This window comes from Colobus angolensis, unplaced genomic scaffold (assembly GCF_000951035.1).
Source record: "Colobus angolensis palliatus isolate OR3802 unplaced genomic scaffold, Cang.pa_1.0 Scaffold75, whole genome shotgun sequence".
Taxonomy (NCBI): domain Eukaryota; kingdom Metazoa; phylum Chordata; class Mammalia; order Primates; family Cercopithecidae; genus Colobus; species Colobus angolensis.
Genome location: NW_012121265.1, coordinates 250,290 through 261,500, shown reverse-complemented (window position 1 = coordinate 261,500; position 11,211 = coordinate 250,290).

Here is an 11,211-nt window from a genome sequence, read left to right as displayed (position 1 = left end):
AAAGAAAAGAAAAGGAAAAAGGAAAGGAAAGGAAAAAGAAGAAAAGAAAGAAATAACATAAGGATATGAGGTTTGGAACGAAATAAAAGTATTTTTATTTGCAGGTGATGGTTGTTTACATAAAATCCACCTAAGAAATTACTAAAAAGTTACTAAAACAAATGAATTTAGCAACATCTTAGGATAAACAAGCCATATGTAAAAATTGGTTGAATTTCTACATACTAGGAGCAAATAATTGCAAAATGGAATTTTAAAAATACCTACAATAACATTTAGAAAATACTTAAGGGCAAATTTAACAAAAAACCTGCAAAATCTGTACATTGAAAATTACAAACATTACTGAGAAAAAAATTTAAAGACCTAAAAAATGCAATTATATACCATGTTCATGGGTTATAAAGACTTGCTATGGTTAGGATATCAAGTTTTCCCAGATTCAAAACAATCTCAATGCAAATTCTATTTTTATAGACATTGAAAAACCCTCTCTAAAATTTGTATGGAAATAAATGCAAAGGATCTAAATAAGCCAAAATAATTTTGGAAATCTTTTTTGAAAACTCACACTACTTGTATCTACAACTTACAATAAAGCTACAATAATTAAATTGGTGTGGAATTGGCATAGAGACAGAAATATGAATGGAACAGAATAGAGTCCAGAAATAGATCCAAATAAATATTGTCAACTTATTTTTGATGAAACATTAAGGCAGTTTGCAGGGTAGGGGGTGGTTCAACAAATTATGCTGAAACAACCACCAGACATCCATGCAGTAAAAAATGAAGCTGAACCCCTACCTCATAGCATGCACACAAATTAATTTGAAATGGATCACAGACTTTAGTGTAAAAGCTAAAACTATAAAACTGCTAAGAGAAATTATTTGAATATTGCTTCACAAATTTGAGTTACAGCATGTTGACTTGAAAAGCACAAAGAAAGCATAAACCATAAAAGCCAAAACTGGTAACTTGCAATTTCATCAAAATTAAAAGCCTCTGCTCTTTTGAAAAACACCGTTATGCAAGCCACTGACTGGAAGAAAATGCATGCAAAATATATTTCTGATAAAGGACTTGTATCCTTTATCAGAATACATAAGCAACTCAATCAGAAGAAAACACCCTCAGAAATTAAAATGAAGACATAACAATTAATATCACAGAAATAGAATCATTAGAAACTATAACAACTATACTCCAACAAATCAGAAAACCTAGAAGAAATTTATAAATTCCTGGACACATACTGCTTACTTACCAAGATTAAATCTTGAGGAAATAGAAAACCTGAACAAACCCATAATGGTAATGAGATCAAAGCCATAATAAAAAGTCTCCCATCAAAGAAAAGCTCATGATCTGATGGCTTCACTGCTGAGTACTACCAAACACTTACAGAAGAACTAATGCCAATTCTACTAAACTCTTCAAAAAAAATTGAAGAGGAGGGAATACCTCCAAACTCAGTCTACAAGGCTGGCATTACCCTGATACCAAAACCAGACAAGGACACACACAATAAAGAAAACTATAAGCCAGTCTCCCTCATGAACATAGACACAAAAATCCTCAACAAAATAGCAAACCAAATTCAACAACACATTAAAAAGATCATTCACCATGATAAAATGGGATTCATCCCAGAGATGCAAGGATGGTTCAATATACACAAATCAATAAACATGATATATCACATAAACAGAACAAAAGATAAAAACCATATGATCATTTCAATAGATACTGAAAGAGCATTTGATAAAATTTAACATCTCTTTATGATAAAAAATGCTCAAAAACCTGGGTGACTCAAAACAATAAAGACTATATATGACAAACCCATAGCTAGTATCATACTGAATGGGAAAAAAATTAAAAGCCTTTTCTCTAAGATCTGGAACAAGACAAAGGTGTCCACTTTCACCACTGTATTCAACATAAGACTGACAGTCCTAGCCAGGGCAACCAAACAAGAGAAAGAAATAAAGGTCATCTGAATTTAAAAGGAAGAAGTTATATTATTCTTTTTCACAGATGACATAATCTTACATTTAGAAAACCCTAAAGACTCCACCAAAAATCTGTTAGAACTGATAAATGAATTCAGTAAAGTTGGAGGATACAAAATCAACATACAAAAATCAGTAGCATTCATATATGCCAAGAGCAAACAATCTGAAAAAGAAAACAAGAAAGCAATTCCATTTATAATAGCTACAAAAAAATAAGATATGCAGAAATAAACTTAACCAAAGAAATGAAAGATCTATACAAGGAAAAGTATAAAATTATCATGAAGAAATTGAATAGAATTCAAGAATATGGAAAGGCATTCCACACTCAAGAATGGAAAGAATATTGTTAAAATGTCAATACTATCCACAGTCATCTACAGATTTAATGCAATCCCTGTCAAAATGCCAATGACATTCTCCACAGAAATAGAAAAAATCCTAAAATTTATATGGAACCACATAAGACCCCAAATAGTCAAAGCAATCCTGAGCAAAAAGAAAAGCTGGAAATATCACACTACCAGACTTCAAAATATACTACAATGCTATAGTAACCAAATCAGCATGGCACTGGCATAAAAAGACATATAGCCCAATGAAACAGAATAAAAACCCAATAATATATCTACAAATCTACCGTCAGTTCATTTTCAACAAAGGCACTAAGAATATACATTGGAGAAAAAAAACAGTCTCTTCAATAAATGGTGCTGGGAAAACAGGATAAAACCATATCAAGAATGAAACTAGGCCCTTATCTCTCACCATACACAAAAATCAAATCAAAATGGATTAAAGACTTACATCTAAGACCTGAAACTATGAAACTACTAGAAGAAAACGTTGGAGAAATGCTCCAGGATGTTGGTCTGGGCAAAGATGTTTTGCATAAGACCTCAAAAGCACAGGCAACAAATGCAAAAATAGAAAATGAGATAAAATCAACCTAAAAAAGCTTCTGCACAGCAAAGGAAACAATTAACAAAGTGAAAGGACAACCAACAGAATGGGAGAAAATATTTGCAAACTATTCATCTGACAAGAGATTAATAATCAGCATATATAAGGAATTCAAACAACTGCAAAACGCAAATAATTCAATTTTTAAATGGGCAAAAGATCTGAATAGACATTTTCAAAAGAAGACATACAAATGGCCAGCAGGTGTATGAAAAAATGCTCAACATCGGCCGGGCGCGGTGGCTCAAGCCTGTAATCCCAGCACTTTGGGAGGCCAAGACGGGCGGATCACGAGGTCAGGAGATCGAGACCATCCTGGCTAACAAGGTGAAACCCCGTCTCTACTAAAAAATACAAAAAACTAGCTGGGCGAGGTGGCAGGCACCTGTAGTCCCAGCTACTCGGGAGGCTGAGGCAGGAGAATGGCGTGAACCCGGGAGGCGGAGCTTGCAGTGAGCTGAGATCCGGCCACTGCACTCCAGCCCGGGCGGCAGAGCGAGAGACTTCGTCTCAAAAAAGAAAAAAAAAAAGAAATGCTCAACATCACAAATTATCAGAGAAACGCAGATGAAAACCACAATGAGATCCACCCCAGTTAAAATGGCTGTTATCAAAAAGACAGCAATTAGCAGATACTGGCAAGGATGTAGAGAAAGGGGAACCCTTGTACACTGCTGGTGGGAATGTAAGTTAGTACAACCACTATGGAAAACATTAGCGGTATTCCTCAAAACCTAAAAATAGAGCTACCATATGATCCAGCAATCTCACCACTGGGTATACATTCAAAAGAAAGAAAATCAATATATCAAAGAGATATTTACACTCCCATGTTAATTGCAGCACTATTCACAATAACCAAAATTTGGAATCAACCTAAATGTCCATCAGTGGATCAATAAAGACAATTTGATATATATGCACAATGGAATTTTATTCAGCCATAAAAAATAACAAAGTCTTCTCATTTGCAGCAACATGGGTGGTAGTAGAGGTCATTATGTTAAGTAAAATAAGCCAAGCCAGGAAGACAAGTATCACATGTTTTCACTCCTATATGGGAGCTAAGAAAGTGAACTTCATGAAGATAGAGAATAGTATGGTGGTTATCAGAAGCCAAGAAGTGTAGGGAGTGGGAGTAAATGAAAAGAGGTTGATTACTGGACACAAAAATACAGATAGATGGAGGAAATAAGACCTAGTATTCAATAAATCAGTAGAGTGACTATAGTAAACAAAAATCTGTTGTATATTTCAAAATAGCTAGCAGAGAATTTCAATATTCAAAGTATAAAGAAAAAATGTTTAAGGTGATGGGTACCCCAATTACTCTGATTTGATTATACATTATATGAATGTATCAAAAGATCACATGTACCCCCAAAATATACACATCTATTGTGTATCAATAATATTTTTATTTCCTAATAAAAATATTGATACCCTAATAAAAATACCCTAATAAAAAATAAACAAAGATCTGAACAGATTTTCCGTCCAAAAAAGGTATTTGGATAGCAAATAAGCACAATGAAATATGTTCAACATTATTAGCCCCCGGAAAATACAAATTAAAGCCACACTTAGATGTTACTACATACACATTAGAATAGCTAAAATTAAAATGACTGACAATGCTAAGTGTTGGTGAGAATATGAAGCAACTAGGACTCTTACACATCAATAGTGGGAATGTAAGATGGTACAGTCTCTTTGGAAAATCTTATGGCAGTTTCTTGTAAAGTTAAACGTATAGCCTAGTAATTCAAGTTTTACTTTTTTACACAAGCAAAATGAAAGAATATGTCCACATTATAGATAAATGTTCATAGCTGCTTCATTCATAATAGCCCAAAACTGAAACCAATATACCAGTTGATGTGCCATTCATTAACCAGCAAAGGGATAAACAAATTGTAGCACTTCCATAGAATGGAATATTATCCAGCTTTAAAAAGAAAAAAATTTACTGATACATGCAATTACATAGGTAAAACTCGAAAACAGCATCCCGAATAACAACATCAGATACAAAAGAGTACACATGATTCTATTCATTTGAAATTCTACAAAAGGCAAAACTCATCTACAGTGGCAAAAGCAGATCGGTGGCTGACTGGGGCCAGGAATGGGAAGGAAGGATGAAGATTGGCTGCAAAGAGCCATTTAGAGAATGTTTTGAGATGAGGGAAATGTTCTGTATTTTGCTTGCAGTGGTGGTTATACAGGTATAAGTATTTGTGAAAACTCTCTGAACCCTACACTGAGAAACGGACACATTTTATTATACGTAAATTATGCCTCAATAATGTAGCTCTTCAAAAAATACAAGCAGTCAAATTTTTCAATGGGCAAAACCTTAAAAACACCTAACAAAAGAATATGAATAGGTAATAAGCATATGAAAATATTCAACAGTAAAGGATATTGCAAATTAAAATGACAAGATACCAACGTATACCCACTAGAATGGCTAAAATTAACAAGAGCTGCAATGCTAAATGTTGGTGAGCACATGAAGCAAGTGAAACTCTCAAATGTTGCTGATAGGGTGTAAAATAGGACAAACACTTTGAAAATCTCTTTGGCAATTTCTTATAAAGTTAAACATATGCCTCCCCACTGATCCAGCAATTCCATTCCTAAGAGAAATAAAAACACACGTTCAGGCCAGGTGCGGTGGCTCACACCTGTAATCCCAGCACTTTGGGAGGCCAAGGCGGGCGGATCACCTGAGGTTGGGAGTTTGAGACCAGCCTGACCAACATGGAGAAACCCCACCTCCACTAAAAATATAAAAAACAAAATCAGCCAGGTGTGGTGGTGCATGCCTATAGTCCCAGCTACTCGGGAGACTGAGGCAGGAGAATCACTTGAACCCGGGAGGCAGAGGTTGCAGTGAGCCAAGATCACACCATTACACTCCAGCCTGGGCAACAAGAGCAAAGCTCCGTCTCAAAAGAAAAAAAAAAAAAACAGGTCCACAAAAAATACCTGTACAAGGATGTTCACAGCAGCCTTATTCTACTAGTCCTAAACCAGAAATATCCAAATGTCCAACAACAGGAGAATGAATAAAATATGATGCATCTATACAATGAAACACTACCCCACGATAAAAAGAACAATAGATTCAAGCAACAACACGGATTGATCTCACAGACATTGCATTGGGTGAAAGAAGTCAGATACAAAAAGGTATGTACCATAAAATTCCATTTCTATGAAGTTCAAGAATAGGCAAACTAACCTGTATGCTAGAAATCAGGACAGTAGCTGGCCTGGGGTTAGGGGGCTATCATCCTACCATTGGGGCATGGTAGGATGATAATTGGAAATGGAAATGAAGGGAACTTTCTAGGATCATGAAAATATTATTTATCTTTATGGGAGTCTGTGCATTTGTCAAATTCCCTTGAACTGTACAGCTAAGATCTGTATGTAAATTATACTTCAGTTTTTAATAAAGAAAGAAAAAAAGAACAAAGGAAGCTGAACACATCACTTCTGCTTGGATCTCAAAGACCAGAATCTAGTCACATAACCATACTTAGCTGTAAGAGAGACTTGGGGAAGTCTTTGTTCCAAGTGGTTTTGTGCCCAATTAAAATTTGGAGGTATTTTTACTGTAGAAGCAGAGACTTGATTTAGAGGAACAATTAACAGTCCCTGTCATTGGCCAAGCAACTAAATTATGGTTTCTTTGTTTGTTTGGTTTTGTTTTGAGACAGAGTCTCGCTCTGTCACCCAGGCTGGAGTACAGTGGTGTGATCTCGGCTCACTGCAACCTCTGCCTCCTGGGTTCAAGTGATTCTCCTGCCTCAGCCTCCTGAGTACCTGGGATTACAGGCGCATGCCACCACACCAGGCTGATTTTTGTATTTTTAGTAGAGATGGGGTTTTGCCATGTTGGCCAGGTTAGTCTTGAACTCTTGACCTCAAGAGATCCACCCACCTCAGCCTCCCAAACTGCTAGGATTACAGGTGTGGGCCACCATGCATGGCCTAAATTATCTTTCTTTTGAGGGATGTGGGCTGCAAGGAAATTTCAAATATATGTAATTTAATAATTCTTTTTGTTGTTGTTTTTTGAGACAGGGTCTCGCTCTGTCACCAGGCTGGAGTACAGTGGCACAATCATGGCTCACTGCAGCCTCAGCCTCCCAGGCTCAAGAGATCCTCCCACTTCAGCCACCTGCATAGCTGGGACTACAGGCACACACCACCACAACCCACTAATTTTTTAGAAAAAAATTTTTGTAGAGATGGGGTCTCATTGTGTTACCCAGGTTGGTCTCAAACTCCTGAGCTTAAGCAATCCTCAAACTTCAGCCTCCCAAAGTGCTAGAATTACAGATGTGTAATTTAATAATTCTTCTAATTCTGTCATGCTACCTTCTGTAATTTTTTAGTGTTTCCCTTTCCTTACTGTGATCAGGCAAGACCACTGTTTCTGTAGTGACCATAACCTTGAGAATCTGCCAAAGGCATGCTGGGTGACAAATGGAAGGGGGCATAAAGGAAGAAGGGTACCAAGGCTGGGAAGGAAAATGAAACAGCCTTGAAAGTGTGAATGAAAACCTGCACAGGAAACACAGAATGTGTGACATTTGCCACCTTCCAGTTAGAAGGAACCACCTCTTTTGTGTTTAAAGTCCAACTTGGCTTCCTTTGGGGGCCACGCAGAATTTCGTCTTACAGGTCTGTCAATAGACCTGTCAATATAGGTCCTCTCCTGTATTGATGGATTCACCAAGAGTAGCATTCCCAGTCTCATGAAGCCTTTAGTCCCTGCAGGGGTCGTACTGGGGATGCCTGCCACACAGATCTTTCTCTCAATAGATAATCCAATGTTGATGCTGCTACCATACTAGAATTTTCCTACAGAGAAGCTTGTTCCCTAGGCAGGAACTGGAGAAAAGCACAACTTTCATTTCCCTTGGGAACCATGCATGGTTGATTTCATTGCTGCAAGCAATCCCACACTTGTGCTATCTCAGTCTCCTGCACATTCAGTCAGACAACATTTATTGAGTGCCTGCTCTGCCTGGCACCAGGCTGAAAGCTGGGAATACACAGAATGTACAGAACTGTATCCTGGGCTGGGGATTAACCTCCCATTCCTAGCCAACCCTCTGGATTAAGCCCCTTGACACTGATATCAACCAGAACCATACCCAAGAACCCCAGGACCAAGCACTCTGGGAAAGAGCCCTGGCCTATTTCCCCAAACACCTGCCCTATCCCATTCCCCCACATCACCCCCTGCCACCAGCCTGCTCCTTCTTGAGCCAGACACAACCTCTTTCCCAATATAGACGAATGAGAGATGAGCAGGGTCTGCTTGATGAAATTGGTCCATGGGCTGACTCCAAGATCTGGCTGCAAGGAGAATGAACTGGAAATTGCATGGCCATTATCTTTGCTGACAACCCCCCCTTCTCATCTTTCCAATATAATGAATTGCATGGAGAGCTCAGCTGTCATGAAAGCTTTTGAATTCCAGCCCTGCCATCCTCCAGGACATCCTTGGAGGTTATCTCAGCAAGGCAGGTGGAAGAGGAAAGAGAAAAGCTTAACCCTATAAGAATAATTATGATGTATTATTAGCAACTGATGGCAATCTAATGCAGGATTTTCAATATAGACGCTGCTGACTGCAATTTTTCTCTGTCATATGTGCACGCACTAAAAGACTATATTTAATGACTCCAAAGTTCACAGCAGTTTCTCAAACTAAATTTAGTTCCTTAGAAGCAGTGTCTCAATACAGTACATTTTCATAAAATAGAGATACAGTCTGAATATAGAAGACACTTTTCAGGGTAGATGGAAATGTTAGGATTAGTATGTCTATAAGATAAGACCACTAGTTGGCATTAGTGTTGAGTTTACATGGCCATGCCAACTGCATTATGTGCCAAAATTGGAGTAGCACTGTAAATGACAGAACCTCATGAGCCGTGGGATCTAATCACGCCATGAGTAACTTCCAGGCATGAAATCTATCTTATTGGTTTCTCTCTACCTCCAGCTCTTGGCACAATGCTGGTCACAAGCAGAGGTTTGAGAAATGATTGCTGAGCTCCCCATTCCCAATCTTGTATACCTGCATCTAAAGGACAGTGCCTAATTTGCATCTGGAACACTAGCTATAAGGGAGTCTGGGAAATGTGGTGGTGAACTTTCCAACCTCCCTAACTAGCAGGAAGGTAGAGCAAGTTTGAGGATGCCAACATAGCGTACCTACCATACTCTCTAATGACCCACCCTCAGCTTACGCTCCCACCACCTTCCTGAGCCCCTCCCTGAGGGGCAGCACACACACCTATGACCCCTGATCAGCCCACCCATGGATGCTGGTATCAATGAGGACAGGAGAACACAAGGCTGCCTATCCTGTAGCCATGCAAGGCTTCCTTCAGTTTCTCAAAAGCTCCAAGCTCTCCCTGGCCACAGGGACTTTGTGCATACTATTCCCCTTGCTAGAATGGTCTTCCCATTTCACCCACCATCCTCTTCTAGGTAACTTTATCCTTTGAATTGTAGCTCAAACATCATCTCCTCCAGGAATCTTTCCCTGACTCCCCAGACTAGATCACCTTCCCATGAGATGCTCATTTATTATCACAGCATTTGTGGATTATTAACAGATCCCAGGCTCCCCTGATCAGCCACATACCATGACAGTGTGCCTGTGAGTCTCTTTGTCACCTCGGCCTGTAGGTCTAGACTGAACCTAGCCCAGGCTGACACTGTCTGAGTGTCTCACACCAACAACCACAGCCACAGTCCTTGTTCTCAAAGATGCACTGAAGTTAACAGTGATCTTCATGGCTTGCTTCATCCACACACTGATGAAGATGACACCCTAACATCACAATTTTTGTTGTATAAGTACACTCACTGCTAAGGTATGTTTATACTTTACTGCAACATCCCAGACATGCTACATGTTCCCTAAACACATGGCATAGCAGTTGAAGACATGGGCTTTGGTGTCAGGCAGACCTAAGTTCCAACCTTGGCTCTGACACTTACTAGTCATGTCACCTGAAACAAGTTTCCGAGCTCCTTTTTTTTCTCATCTTTAAGCAGGAATAGTAAATATCAGTCTTGGAGAGTTACTGTAAGAACTAAGCAAAATAAACCAAGTGAGAGAGCAAGACATTGCCTAGCATCTAAGTGTATGTTACGATAATCACCATCATAAGAGGGTTCTTGGGATCTTCGTTAGGTAGCATGTTATATCAGTTTCTTTGGCTGAAGATGTCATATTTAACTCTTCCTCAGGACGATGGGAATGGCTTTTGAGACTCTTAATAGAAGAGAGAGCTAGAAATCCCTCTAGACTGTGTCCTGCACACACGGATCTAACAGGCTGCCTAGAGCCCACCAGTATGGCAGAGGACACTGGCTCACTCTCTTGGAAAGCAATGTGGAGATATTTATCAAAAGCCAAGAAAAACCTCCACCTTTTGACCCAATATTTTAACTCCTGGACGACATGCTAAAGGAGTAATTCAATGAAGCAAAAAGGTTTCTTTTCTTTTTTTGAGACAGGGTATCACTCTGTCACCCAGGCTGGAGTTCTGTGGCATGATGATGGCTCACTGCAGCCTGAACCTCCCAGACTGAAGCTATCCTTACACTTCAGCTTCTCTAGTAGCTGAGACTACAGGGGTGTGCCACCACACCAGGCTAATTTATTATTATTATGCTTAGTAGAGACAGGGTCTCACTATTTTGCCCAAGCTATTCTCAAACTACTGGACTCAAGTAGTCCTCCCACTTTAGCCTCCCAAAGTGCTGGGATTACAGGTATGAGCCACTGCATCCAGCCCCCAAAAAGTTTTCTTTGTGAAGATGTTCACTAAAATCACTCAAGATTGGAAACCCTCTTGATTACCAATAATAAGGGATTGGTTTGGCAAATCAGCACACTGAGATTTTACAGCCATTAAAAGGTTTACCATGAAGTCTCTGTAGAAACATGAAAAAAAGTGTTTCTTCTACAATGTGAAGAGCAAACGCCCAGTCTGGCAGAGGGCCTGCCAGACAAAACGAGGGCCAACAGAGAACACCCCAAAATTGAAAGAGTTGGGAAGAGGGAAGGTCTAGGAGATTTTAGGAAAATATCCTTTAATATTCATTTTAATGCTGTGCTGTTTTTACAGGTTTAAAGTAACCATCCTACTGGGCACTTATAGCAGATGATTGAAGCCTA